At 42.5% G+C, this 14,822-nt stretch overlaps 1 protein-coding gene across 12 annotated transcripts in view; it reads left to right on the plus strand.

The window, feature by feature from the left end:
• APBB2 (amyloid beta precursor protein binding family B member 2) overlaps positions 1-14,822 on the plus strand; it is a 318,990-nt gene that overhangs the window by 15,138 nt on the left and 289,030 nt on the right. The gene's annotated exons all lie outside the window — the stretch shown is intronic.

Here is a 14,822-nt window from a genome sequence, read left to right on the forward strand (position 1 = left end):
CAGTGTCTAATATAGGGATTACAAACTCAAATACCTAACAGGACCTGACAGAAAAGTAAGCAAGTGAACTGGAGTATAAAGGGGGGGAAGGGCATAGTTACCAGTTCGCTATTCAAGAAGGAGGGTCCAGTGTTGCCTGATGTTCCACTGTTTCAAGAGAAGGCAGAAATGTGGATTTTTATGTGACTGTTCCTAGTTTTTAAGTGTTGAAAATACATTTATGATAATTAAAACCTATTCTTTCATTCTTTGCTATGATGTTCTTTTCAGCAAGTATTGTAATTGCTTTCTATACAGTAGGTGGCTTGGGGCTGGAAAGTGTACAGGATGGCTCTTGCTTTCTAGGGACACATGGTCTAGCTGGGCCAGTATGATGTGGAACAGTTGGTACGGGCGGTAAAGGCCACAGGAACACCGAAGGGGTAGAAGTCAGTATGAGCTCGACTGTCTCTGGAAGACTTCTTAAAGGAGGTGGCATTTGCAGTGAACCTTGAAGGGTCTGGGTCTTAAGACTTTGGGCAATGGAGAGCCGAGGTGGAACGATGGGAGGGTATATGCAGTCTTGGGTAGGCGTAGGCACAAAAGGAGGAGGGCTTCGGAGCAGGTCTGTGCTCTGGGGAGAAACCCATGGGGAGTAAGTGATGCGATGATGGGAAAGTGTTCTAAATACCAGTCCTGCTGTGGTCTGTAGGATAAAGAGAGAGAGACAGAAGGGGGAGCATTGAGGACAGGGAGAGCAAATTCCAAACTTTCCCAGCCATCTAGGAATGAGGAGAGGGTCTGGGCTGGGGCTTAGTTATTATCAATGAAAAGGAAGAAAGGAGACATGTTTTCCAGTCCATCAGAAAACCTTCTTGACTTGGCCTTCAGAGCATATCCATTGTTGCCACCTTGACCCAAGCCACCATTCTGTCTTGTCTGGATTATTCCAGGGACCTCCTGGCTGCTTTCCTTCATTCTATCCTTCCTTGCCTCTCTATACTCTGTTCTCAATAGAGTGATCCCATTAACACTCACACCATGGTCCTCCTCTGCTCAAAACTTGCGGTGACTTCCCTGTCCTTACAGTAAAAGATGAAGTCCTTATGATTGGAAGGGTCCCTGTGATGCCCCCTCCTTTCCTCTATGACCTCATCTGCTCAGATCCTTCCCCCAGCTAAGTCCATTCCAGCCACTCTAGCCTTTGAATGCACTGGGCTTATTTCTGCCTCAGGGTCTTTACATCTGCTGTTTCTTCTTCCTGTATAAACTCTTCTCCAGACATTCACATGGCAAACTTCCTCTCTTGTTTAGATCTTTGCTCAAATGTAACCCTCTCAGTGAAACCTACTCTACCTACCCTGATAGATGCATTGACAATTACAAATGTTTTTGCCCTCCTCTCCAAATCCCTCTTATCCTTCTTTATTTTTTTCCTGTAGAACTTATTCCTTTCTAACACACTATAGACTTTACTTATGTTTTAGGTTATTATCTCTCTCTCCTCACTGTAATATAAATTTCAAGAGGAATTTATGTAAATAGAATTTTATAAATACAAATTCCAAAAGGCAGGGATCTTTTTGTTTGTTTGTTTGTGGTCACTGATACATCCTCATCATCTAGAATAGTTCCTGGAGGAGAGTGGGTACCTGATAAATATTTGTTGCACAAATCAGTAAGTGGTTTTCAAAAGGCACATGATATCTACTCTGTGTCAGTCACTGAGAATTAAAAAAAAAAAAAAAAAAAAGACACAGCCCTGCCCTCAGAGTGCATCGTCTGGTGGGCAAACAGCCAGGAAAACAGAGTGTGTTGACTGAATACAGTATGTCTGAAGTTCAGTGCAAACACAAAGGTGACTAGACCACTGTTTCTGGTTCCATCTTCTAGAGAGGATATAGTATGTTGAGATGAAAAATGACCAGGATTGTGGTGGAGGGAATGGAGAGCCCAGAAGAGACTGGGGAGGGAATCCAGGCATGGGGTTAACAGGATTTGGTGAATGGCAGGGGAGGGGGGGTCCTCTGATTCATGGCTGGGGCTTGTGGGTAGATGGTGATAATGTTCTGTCTTAGGAGAGGCGGGTGGAGGAGAGAGGGCTAGAAATAGCCGTCAGAGACCCCAGAAGGGATGTGAAGGGGAACGAAAATATGAAATTACTCATAAGTTTTGTCTTCGGGAAGCAAAAAGGCTGGAGGTACGAGTGCCCCAGTCAGAGGAGTTGGGAGGGAAAATGTGTTTGTAGGACAGTAGAGGAAGTGATGTATACATCTTATCAGAATGTCAGTTCCTTGAGGGCAGGGATTTTTTTCTGTCTGTCTCTCTGTTTATTTATTTATTTATTTAGGGTTAGTATCTTTATTTCTGAGTTTGAGGAATATGTAATTTATATAAGCACTTTTTTTTTTTTAAAGCCAATTAAGTAGAGCTCTTTTTACAGAGTAATTTTGGCAATACCATCCAGAGGTAGAAAAAGATCACTCATCCAGAACATGCATATACAGACATACATAAACATACAGACAAATGCAAAGAGAAATCTTATGCTCAGTAGTTTATAAAAGAACAGTTGTATCCAAATTGTGTTTTAGGCAGATGGAATAAGTTAGGGTCAACCCACTCAGCTAAAACTCTTTTTTTCCTTTTTTAGAAAATTAGTTTCAGAGGTAGAATTTAGTGATTCATCAGTTGCATATAACACCCAGTGCTCATTACATCAAGTGCCCTCCTTCATGCCCATTACCCAATGATCCCTTCCCCCCACCCACCTCCCCTCCAGCAACCCTCAGTTGGTTTCCTAGAGTTCAACATCTCTTATGGTTTGCCTCCCTCTCAATTTTCATCTTATTTTATTTTTCCTTCCCTTCCCCTATGTTCATCTGTTTCATTTCTTAAATTCCACATCTAAGTGAAATCATATGGTATTTGTCTTTCTCTGACTGACTTATTTCGCTTAGGATAATACCCTCTAGTTCCATCCATGTCATTGCAAATGGCAAGATCTCATTCCTTCTGATGGCTGAGTAGTATTCCATTGTATATATATATATATACACCACATCTTTATCCATTCATCTGTTGATGGACATCTGGACTCTTTTCATATTTTGGCTATTGTGGATATTGCTGCTATAAACATTGGGGTGCATGTGTCCCTCCAAATCACTATGTTTGTATTTTTTGGATAAATACCTACTACTGCAATTGTGGGGTCTATTTTTAACTTCTTGAGGAACCTCCATGCTGTTTTCCAGAGTGGCTGCACGAGGTTGCATTCCCACCAACATTGTAAGAGGGCTCCCCTTTCTCTGCATCCTCACCAACATCTGTTAATTTTAGCCATTCTGTGTTACTTTTAGCCATTCTGATTGCTGTGAGGTGATATGGATTTTGTTTATTTAATAATCTGTCTCCAACACCTAGAATGCTGTCTGTTATATAATACAATCCCAGTGAATGTTTATGGAATTAATGAATAACATAGTCATACTTGAAGGACAAAACTAGGTTATAAGGTCATAAATTGTAAGAAGGCTTAAATTGAGATTAAAATAATATAAATTATATTGTTTTGAGTGTTTCTTTCAAAAAGGGCTTTGGTGATCCTTTAGATATAGGACTTTACAATATTACTTGTAGCTGTGATACTCCTGGCCACGCATGTGGTTTGAGAAGTCGTGATCTCAGTGTTAGGTTTTAAACCCATTTTGATACCAGGAACAGGCCGTACAGATTAACACAGCAGTAGGTAATCCTTCATGCAGAGATGTGAATGCCTATGTGAAAAGGCACACGTGAAATGAGTGAAAATGTATTTTTTTTACACTTGCTTTTCATTATGATGAATATGAAGTGAATGTCCTGGTTTTTCCGTGTTTGGATCTTTGTTGCAGTGCAAAGTGCTTATAAAATGTGGACTGGCAGCTGGTGCTTAGAAGTCTTTTGGATATGCCCCTACCCCCACTTTATGATTGGACTTGGTATGTAATGAAGTATTTCATAAGGGTATTAAAAATGATACATTTCTCTTTTTCAATCATCAGAATCAGAATGGTGTTGGGACATTGTCGAATGTAATATTCTTTCATGAAAAAAGGTAGTTATTTTTCAAAAAAAGTGAGAATTACCTGTCTATTAAGTCTAGCCTCTGGCACTGGTAAGAACAAACAGGAATAGAGCTTTGCCATGGCCATTGTTCTGGCAGAATCAAGGGCTGAATTGTGTCCTCTTAAAATTCTCATGTTGAAGTTCTAACCCTCAGGACCTTAGAATGTGACTCTGTATTTGGAGATAGGATCTTTAAAGAGGCAGTGAAGTTAAAATGAGGTCATTTCGGTGGACCTTACCCAATGCGACTGGTGTCCTTAAAACAGACAGCGGAAAGACTACGTGAAGACACAGCGAGACGGCAACATCTATAAGGCAAGGAGAGAGAGATAAAAAGAACTTGCCAAGCCTTGACATTGACAGCATCTTGGACTTAGACATCTCCATGTGTAAGCCACACGGCCCGTGGGTGTTGGTTACGGCAGCCCTAGCAAACTGACGCAAGCGGAAGCCAAGGCTGTCCCAGGAGATCTTGTCTCTCACCTGATGTCCGCATCCCCGTCTTCCTGGGTGTTTGGAAGAGGATGATTTCGTGGCGCCCTGGGTATTCCCAAAAGAATGTCTGTCTGAATGCTCGGCGGCTTGCCAGGCAACGACAGTGGTGATTTCTTGGCATAGTAATTCATTCCTTGGCATAGTCATTCATTTTTGGCCATTTTTGTTTGAAACTGTGTACCTTGTCAGCATTTTCCTCTCCCTTAGAAACTGAATGAAGAGTGAGATGAAGCGAAGGTCCTTCTCTTACCACTTTCTGTGATGTGATATACACCAGCTTTTGCTGATGTGGAGAGGCCCCAGCCCAGCGGAACAGAGGCAGCCCCCTCGGAGACGGGATGATTCTATGCATGGCTGTCTGTCCTGGGGTTGGACCATGGATGTGAGATGCCTTGGTTTCCAGCCACGTCTGCTTTCTCAGGAAACTCTCCCTGGCAGCTTGGAATTTAACTGAAGCCCAATTTCATCCCTGGTTTTCACCGTCAGTCTGAAGGCTGCTGTTATTTACAGTAGGAGCTGGCAAACAAAATTCTTCAAGGAGCAGAGCACAGGAGGTCTTTCAAAGAACTTTAGAATTTTTCACTTTACCTTTCGATAGATCTGTTTTCAAAAGGGGCAGGGCAAGTGGAGCCTGTAATTAATTAGGTGACAGTGAGTTTTGTTTGGTTTTGTTCCATGTCTCCTAGGCTTGGAGAAGATGAGGGGTGTAAATGTGAAGAACCTTCTTTTTGAATTCTTTCTTGATCAGGGACACCCGACATCAGGATGTTTAAAACATCCACACACCTGAAGTGAAGTGTTCCTGTTCTCTTCTGGGTATCTAGGGTCAAAGAGACATGTTTGATGTTAAAATTACACCTCTTTCCTACGTTTGGTTGACGTAGTATGAAGAGTGCTTCTTCAAATTCCTTGTTTTCATATATTGCTATTATGTAAGAGAGATGAGACTGTCGTGATTATTGAGTGAAATTTAAAATCTGCTGCTGCAAGTCATGAAATAACATGTTTTTACCTATTTTATCTCTTTAAAAAATTCTGTTTAAAAAATTTTTTTTCACTTCAAAAATTTTTAATTGACTGTGCTCATGTGTCTTTCCTTTTTTCCTTTTTAAGTTTTTATTTTAATTCCAGTGAGTTAGCATACGTTGTTATATTAGTTTCAGATGTTGAAATAACATATTTTAGCCATGCCATGTTCTGGCCTGGCCTTTTCAGCAAATCCGTGGCTCGTGGGGACAGATGACCCTAGATCCTAGCAGCACCTGCAACCCAAATAGTTCTCATTCCAGGGCCCACAAAACGAGGTGTGTTTGAAAGTATTTGAAAGCAAAGCATAAGCAACATGTTGTATACTTAATCATAAAACATTATGTGGAGTCTGCGTTGTCCTAAAGCCTGGGAAACCACCCTCTTCTTCTTATGCTAAGATTTTGTGACAGTTCCCCTTCCTGTAAAGGAGGAAGCTGGATGGATTTCTTCATGAGGATGGAAAATGAAGATACTTAGCTGAGGAAAAAATGCTAACATAGCTTGTGCTTCCAGATGAGCCAAATCTGGGTAGGAAAACAGTCATCAAAGAGGGGATTAGCAAAGTTTACTCACCCAAAACACTTTATCCAGCTTATTATTCTTTAACAAATGTGAGTGTTTCATGCTTAATTAATTCTAGAAAATCCAACAGATTCATGGACCAGAATGTATTTTATCTATAGAAAAAAGCCACCCTTAGGAATGATTTAAATCAGGGGTTAGCAAACCACAGCTCAGAGGCCAAATCTGGCCTCCTGCTTGTTTTTCTGTGGCTTATGAGCCTAGAATATTTTTCACATGTTTCAATGAAAAAAAAGTTAAAAAGATTTTTTGATACCTGAAAGTGATGTAAAGTTCACCCGTCAGTGTCCATAGGAAGGGGTTATTAGAACACAGCCTGCTGGTTCGTGTATGTGTTGTGTCTGCCTGCCGGCATGCTGTGGTGGCAGAGCTGAGTAGGAGGGACACAGATTCCGTGCCCTGCAAAGTGTACGTTACTTACTGTCTGCTCCTTTATAGACAGTCTTTGCTGCCCTGGTTTAAACAGTCATTTAAATTTATTCATATATATTTTTTAATTGTTTACTGTGTATTCGATGGGTTTCAATGTGCAGTGTGGAAAGCCTCGCGGAGGATGGCAGGTTATTCCATACACTCACCTTCTAGTTAACACAGAATGCCTTCCGTAGCATCTCCGAAAGATGGCCACTGAACGTCTTAGTGCAGGCAGGAAGAAAGCAGGCTGGCAGTTTACAAAATTTTTTCCTGGCCAAATCACTCATGCAGTCAACATGTATTTGGTGAGCACTGACTGTATGTCACCCGCTGTTCGAGGCAGTCAGCGTGAGCAGTAATCCTCACAGACAGGGCCCCTCTCTGGGACCGTGCGTTCTCATAGGAGGAGATGGACCATAAACAAATAAATATGTAATGTATCCGGGTAATAAGCCCAGTGAAGACGAATCAAGGTGAGAGAGAGAGAGCTGGAGGCAAGAGAGGACTGCTTGAGAGGTGGTGACGGGCAAAGCCCTCTGGGGCAGTTACAGGTGAACAGGAATCAGTGACATGCAGCGACGTGAAGACCCAGGAGGTGGCATTCTAGGTGGAGGCAACTGCAAGGGCAGAGGCCCTCAGGTGGGAGCGGACCTGGCACGTTCCAGAAACAGTAAAGCTGTCCTCGGGCAGGAGCAGAGCGAACAAAGAGTGGTGCAGAGGTGAAGCAAAACAAATATGGGGGTGGAGTGAGGGGTAGGTTACAAAGGGCGCTGCAGGGCAGGAGGAGGACTTACAAATACTCAATTCTAAGAGAGATGACAGGGGTTTGAGCAGAGACCTGACTTGATCCGACTTATGTTTTTAAAAGGATCACTTGAACAAGTGGGACCACATCAAACAAAAAAGCTTCTGTACAGCAAAGGAATCAATCCATCCACAAAATGAAAAGTCAGCCTACTGAATGGGAGAAAATATTTGCAGATCACGTATCGGATAAAAAGATTAATATCCAAAATATATAAAGAACTCCCATGACTCAATAGCCCAAACCAAACAATCCAATTAAAAAATGGGCAGAGGAACTGCGTAGATGTTTTCCCAAAGAGGACACACAGATGGCCAGTAGGTATATGAAAAGATGCTCAACATCACTGGGCATCAGGGAAATGCAAATCAAACCACAATGAGATATCACACCTGTTAGGATGGCTTTTATCAAAAAGCCAAGGGATAATAAAGGCTGGCAAGAGAGTAAAGAGAACTTCTGTGCACTGTTGGTGGGAATGTAGATTGGTACAGCCACTATGGACAGCAGTATGGAGAAATAGAAATAGCACCATATGACCCAGCAACCCCACCTCTGGGTTTATATCTAAAGGAAAGCAGGATCTCGAAGAGATCCATGCACTGCCACGTTGATTGTGGCATTATTCACGGTAGCCCAGACATGGAAACAATGTAAGTGTCTGTCGATGGATGAATGGATAAAGAAGATGTGGTCTCTGTATCTACAATGGGAGATTAGTCAGCGATGAGAAGGCAGGAAATCCAGTCATTGGCAACAAATTGGATGGCCCTTGAGGGCATGATACTAAGTGAAATTAGTCAGACAGAGACATGGACTACATAGTGTCATCATGTGGAATCTGTTGTTTTGTTTTTTTTAAAGTCAGACTCAGAGTGAAAAAGTGGTTGCTGGGGGTAAGGAGTGAGGGAGATAGGAAGAGGCTGGTAAAAGGGTACCACCTTGCAGCCATAAGGTGAATAAGGCCTGAGGATCTAATGTAAAACGTGGGGACTGTAGTTGAGAATACTGTACTGTATAATTGACATTTGCTAAGAGAGGAGAACTGAAACGTTCCCACCAAAAAGGGGGGGGGGTAAATGTGGTGATTAACTAGTTGGGGGAATTCCGTCACAATGAATACATACACCAAATCAGCACGATGTGCACTTTAAATATACCTCAGTAAGGCTGAACAAAGGGATCACTTAGGCTACAAGGATATTTCCTCTACTGTGTAGTTATTGCTTGTGATGCAATTCGGGAATTAAAAAAAAAAAAAGCAAAAAACATGTCAGTATAGCAGCCAAAACAATTAGCTATAAAGTTAAATATCCTGAAGTATCGTAGAGTGACTCTTCCTTGACATAATCGATAAAAGTGGGTTCAGAACAGTAGTAATGACAGGGCACTGTCTTGTTAGGTGAGCATTCAAAGGTTTTAGGTCTCGGTGTCAGTCTGGGTCCCATCAGGAAACAGGTGGCACATTCAAAGTGGGAACTTGGGCGGGGTCTAGGGGAAGTACTAGGATAGTATAGTGCCCTGGGGGTAGAAGCAGCCAAAGTCCTCCCGCTCCGGGCCTGAGGGGTGAGGGAGGGAACAATTATAGGGAGAGAGTGAGCTCTGTGTAGGGGGCCACCTGACAGGACCTGTGACCTGGAGGGACCCTGCAGGGAGGGGATCATTCTTCCTTCTGCTCTCCTGTGGGTGCCCACCCTCCCGTGGGAACCTCTCCACTGGGCAAAGCCAGCCAGGAGCCAGAGGGCAAGGGAGCATGTTATTAAGTGGGTCAATGTCCTGGAGCAAAGAACAGAGTGGAAAACAAAGGAAGGGGTGGAATCTTGGGTTTTAGGAGACACCTAAGATACTTTTTATGAGTGCCAGCTCTCTCTCGCTTGCCCCCCCCACCAACCACCCCCAGACACACTACAGATGAGGGCATGCAAACGTGTACACGCACAGACACACACACACATACACACATATCCTTAAGTCCCCTCTGGTATTTTCTGATCACTTTTCTGGGAGGGCAGAGAAGCAATTCATTAACTGAAGTCTGAGGACATTTCTGACTATTTCTGTGGTGTTTGGGTGTGCAGCATATGCCATGGGATATACGGGGAAGGGTTTGGATAACTCTGTACATCCCATCTTTCATTCCTGGTTAAAAAAAAAAAAAAAACCTCAAAGCACATGCGATGGTAGAATTAAACTTTTTTTTTTTTAAGTCTCTTTTATAGTTGGACACAGAAGGAAACATACTGAGGCAGAAATTTAAAACCTTGGTGAGCTATATTCAATTTTGGTTATTCTGGTTAAAAACAAACAAAGCAAGCATTGAATTTTAGCCTCTTTGATCCAGATGGTTTTAGTTTTCCACCCTTGGACATATTAAAACTTTGAAGACACAGAAGTACCATTCAGTAAACTGCTGCTTTCAGCAACTTCTGTGATGTCCTGGCGCTCTAGAAGCCTGGGTTTCCTTTCAGGCAGGAGCGCTTAACTCTGAATTAGTCACTCTCTGTGCAAGGTCAAGAGCTTTTCATTTCATACCAGGGGGCAGAGAAGATTTTTTTTTTTAATGATTTGGTCTTTTGAAAATATTTGACCTTTCATTTGATTTAGGTTCTGAGAGTTAAAGGTTCTAATAAAATGGTCAATATGGCCAACGTCTATAGGAAGAAAAATATGCACAAGCCAATTTTAGGTGTTCTTTTCTTGAGCGTGGTTCTTGTAAGAGGAACTCAAGCTATATGGATGGTAAAATGAATTTTCCTCTCCCCCGTTTTCTGGAGTCTAGATGAAAACTGAGACCTGTGGCACATTCCTGAATGTTCTTGGCCCCAAGTTGGAGGCCTAGCTGAGGACTCATGGGGAAAACAAAACTCTATTTTCTGTTTATGATGATCGACCATGTTGTAAATCATAAATGTAATTTATTTTGCTTTAAGGTCAAGAAAAAAAAGCCATCTTGAGTTTCCTCATTAGTTTTCAAGAACCAGAACAGCATATGTTTTTCATGGCTTTTGCCCATGGATAAGCTAGGCAGCAGAGAATCATTCATGTGGTCATAGGCCACTGGATTGGGGGTGCCCCCGCTGTGTGAGGCATTGTGTTAACATTTCGGAGTGGTAAGCACGAGTGAGGAAGTGCCCTCGTCCTGAGTTGGTTTCTATAATTCTGCTGGAAGGTTGGATGCATGAGCAGATACATGACCTGCAGAGAAAGAGAGACTGCCTACAGGGTGAGGACAGTACTGTGGGAAATTACAAGGCACGAGAGAGCGAACACACAGCTGGTTGAGCCAGGCCCTGAAGGATCCTGAGTGGAGCAGATCAGTGGTGGATTTGAAGGAGTTCTGACTTCAATTATAAGCTTTAGTTTTCCTCATCTATAAAATGGTACTATCTTTACCACCCCTATCACAGTACTTTTAGGAGGCTAAATTATAAAAAGCACCACAAACAGTAAGATTCTCTTAATGCTATTACTTACTTTTGTGTTTCATATTCTCGGATGGTGTCCGCTAAATATTTACACGTCTGAGATGCTTTTCTTTAGTTTTCCAGGAGCGTGAGCGCACAAAGAGTTTCTGTTACTCATGGTGACTTACTAGGCTCGCTCTACTCAGGAAGGCCTTTCTGTGCGGGAGTCTAGCAGATCTCATAAATGCGGTGGAGAGAGTCAGCTGTCTCAGTGGGGAGAGGTCCCTGGACAGAGAAAGGCTGAGTTGCCATCTTCAGGGGAAGAACCACACGTGGTATGGTTGAGTGTTGTAAATGTGAAGATGCCTCAAGTTCTGCTTTGAGATGGCCATACAGAACTTGGGAATTAGGACTATGAGTTTTTTCTTTTTTTAAGAGAATAAGTATAAACGCTTTAAAAAAATTTTTTTTTAACTTCCTAGAGTCTTTCTGGGACTTGAAGAACTTTGAATTAACTTAGAGAAGTAGGAGATGTGGTAAATCCCTTCCTGGGAATGAATAAGATGTCGTGAATTAAGCTGGAGAACTTGGAACGTGAAACATGTTAGGGTTGTATGAGGGGAGGGATATAAATGCATGAGATTGGGTTTAAAAAGCATAATGCCACACATTTAGTCAGACGTTCTAGTTCCACGTCACTCCCCAAATAGGCCCCATGCATGCGCTCCAGCACCAGCCCCTTTGCTGAAGAGGACTGGACCACCCTTTGGCAGTTTAGGAGCCAATCAAGAAAACCAACCTCATGGTCATTCTCTTTTCTCCTTTTTTAAAATGGACTTTATTTTTTAGAATACTTTTAAGTTTACATAAAAATGGAGAAGATAGTACCCAGTTCTGTACCCCCTCACCCGTTTCTTATTATTAACATCTTATGTTAATATGGTACATTTGTTACAATAAATCAACCAATGGCGATGAAACGGAAGTCCCTCGTGTGTTCAGATTTTCATAGTTTTTACCCGGATCAAAACCTGTCCTTTTTTACTCCCCGCCGTGTCCTATCACTGTTTCGGACAGTAGTGGCTTTCCACTAGTTTTGTCTGTTGAGTGAGTAAACAAATCAGTTGCTCTGCCTGCCCTTAAGTTGTTAGAGTGTGGCAGGGAACGCTCCAGCTGCCTGCAAATGACATGCCCCTCAGTGTTTGAGAGTTTGGAAGCAGAGAGGGCTGTGTTTGGATGAAGCCTGGCGCTGCCAGTTACCAACCTTGTGACCTGGACAAGTCACCCAGCCGCTGAAAGCCCGTTTTCTCACCTGTGAGAAGAGGGTCTCACTGGGGTAGGAATAAAATGAGTAAATGAAAGAATGCTTGTGAGCGTGCGTAGAGCAGGGCCTCACACATGGGGAGCTGTCGGTCAATGTCAGCTTCAAGTTTGACCACGTGGGATGGACTGTGCTAAGTGTGATGAAGGGTCAGAAAAGGATGATGTCTGAAGTTGCCTAGCAGCCTGGGAGGTGGGTGGGAACGTTTTCCTGGGGAAGGCAGCCTTTGAGATCAACCTGAAAGGATTAAGTCTGCTCTAACCAGAGGCACATGACCAGTTAAAGACAAGGCCAGGTTGAGAGACTATAATACACAAACGTACAGAGGGGGGAAGGCTTGAGAAAAAGTCTTCTGGAGGAAAGAAAATTATTTACTGTAGATGAACCCTAGTATAAGGTGGTAGGACAATAATAAGACAAGGGAGATACAACTGTAAGATAAAACTAAGTATTTTTGACCAATATAAATTTATTTTTATTTTTCATTTTTTTAATTTGAATTCAGTTAATTAACATATAATGTAGTACTGGTTTTTGAGGTAGAGTTCAGTGATTCATCAGTCTTATATAGTATCCAGTGGTCATTACGGACTGATACAGATTTTAACTTAAGAAGTTTTCAAATATAGAAAAAAGTGGAATGAATACCACAATGAACATCTGTAGAATCTCCTTCTAATTTTAATAATAGTAATTATTATTTTTAAAAGATTTTATGTATTTGAGAGAGAGAGAGTAACAGAGAGCACGCAGGTGTGGAGTAGAGGGAGAAGCAGGCTCCGAGCAGGGAGTCCGATGTGGGGCTCGATCCCAGGATGCTGGCATCATGACCTGAGCCGAAGGCAGACGCTTAGCCAACTGAGCCACCCAGGTGCCCCTAATTTTTATAATTATTAACATTCTTCCCTATGTACTCCATCTGTATAAATTTTCATAGGTTATCTTTTGCTGAACTGTTTAAAAATAAATTCTAGATATCATGACATTTTACCCTGAGATACTTCAGCATGGATCTCCAAGAAATAAGGAAGCCACCTTACTGAATATCAATAAATAAATGTAAATCCAAATAGATTCAGATTTCCCCTCATCAAGATGATGACTTTGATGTTAGTTTTGAAATCTCAAGTGATCACGTTTTGAACTAACTCTGTATCTGCCTTCTTGCCTTGAGCAGATCAGCAGCAGACTCACAGAATTCAGTAGAGATACAGTGACAGGTTGATTTCGGTTGAGCCCAGTGTCGAAGCTTCCCCGATGTGAAAAGACATCCCGAATGGTTCTGCGTAGTCGTAGAAGTGATTTTTGGTTCCGTTGTCTCGATAAGCCTTTTGGACACTCAGTTCCAGTCCCTATGGGTGATTTCACAATGGGTTTCGCGATATTTCAGGAAGGCAAAAAGTCCGTCAGAACTGGGGGTGGAATTGTGGTATAAATACCTGACGCTTGCGAGGGGGAAGTCTTCCTGGGAAGTTGGAAGAGATTTGGAAAGCAGAGGGGGCTGGGGTGCTGGGCCTCCTTCTTTGGTTTTGGCCCAGCCCGAGTCACAGACACCTGTGGCTGGGCAAGTGTCTGAATTGTAGATCCCGGTGTGGGTGTGAAAATGTGCAAACCGCCACCACCCCCCCCGCCCCAGGCTGCACTTCTACGACTCATAGACTATTACCCTGGCCAGCACTGAGACTCCTATGAAAGAGAAGGAGATGGGTATTGGGGAAAGTTTTCCTCCAAAGGGGCACCCTCTTTTCACCTTTTCCTAATGACATCTTGTTACACTGTGGAAGTGGGACTCCCCTTGGGATCATTTCTTTCCACCTCACTGGCAGGTGCACTGTGAGTGCTACTTTAATTGATTCCGTTTAGCCTCGTAGTGGAACCCTGCCTCTTCTGGGGGGACTGTATTTCCACCTGTGTTTGGACTTTGATGCCGTTCCGTTGACCCACTTGGAAGAGATTCAGTATGTAGTGCCTGCTTGTTTTTCCTTCTGTCCTTAATTTGGGTTGCCTTTATTGCCTTCCAACTGAATGGATTCTTTTTCTTTCTTTTAAGGGAAAGGAACCTGAGAAAAACAATGCTTGTGGTGGTGACTGTTTGTTAAGGATAATTGCTGTTTTATGTTAATTTAAGTGTTAAAATGAGGACATAGGGAATTGCTAAATTCACCAACCTGTTCTCTCCCCAGTCTAGTCCTTTTAAGTGTATTTGTTGCTTAAATAAAGATGTAGCCATGCAGAGTGGTAGTGTCCAAATGTACAGTTTTTAAGTGCAACTGTATATATAGGATTTAAAGTTTTATTTCCATCAGGAAGAATCATGATAAAATTCTTGGAAATTATAGAAAAGTGGAAAGGAGAAACCCAGAGATAACTAGCATTAACACCCTGTGAATTTATGTCTCGCATTAATCTACGTGCTACATCTCTCTAAAGGGGCAGACCTTCGCTATAACTGTCTAGAACTTCTTGCCACTCAAATGTGTGGTCCGGGGGCGCCTGGGTGGTGCAGCGGTTAAGCGTCTGCCTTCGGCTCAGGGCGTGATCCCAGCATTCTGGGATCGAGTCCCACATCAGGCTCCTCCGCTATGAGCCTGCTTCTTCCTCTCCCTCCCCTGCTTGTGTTCCTTCTCTCGCTGGCTGTCTCTATCTCTGTCAAATAAATAAATAAAATCTTTAAAAAAAAAAA

This window comes from Ailuropoda melanoleuca, chromosome 11 (assembly GCF_002007445.2).
Source record: "Ailuropoda melanoleuca isolate Jingjing chromosome 11, ASM200744v2, whole genome shotgun sequence".
Lineage (NCBI taxonomy): Eukaryota > Metazoa > Chordata > Mammalia > Carnivora > Ursidae > Ailuropoda > Ailuropoda melanoleuca.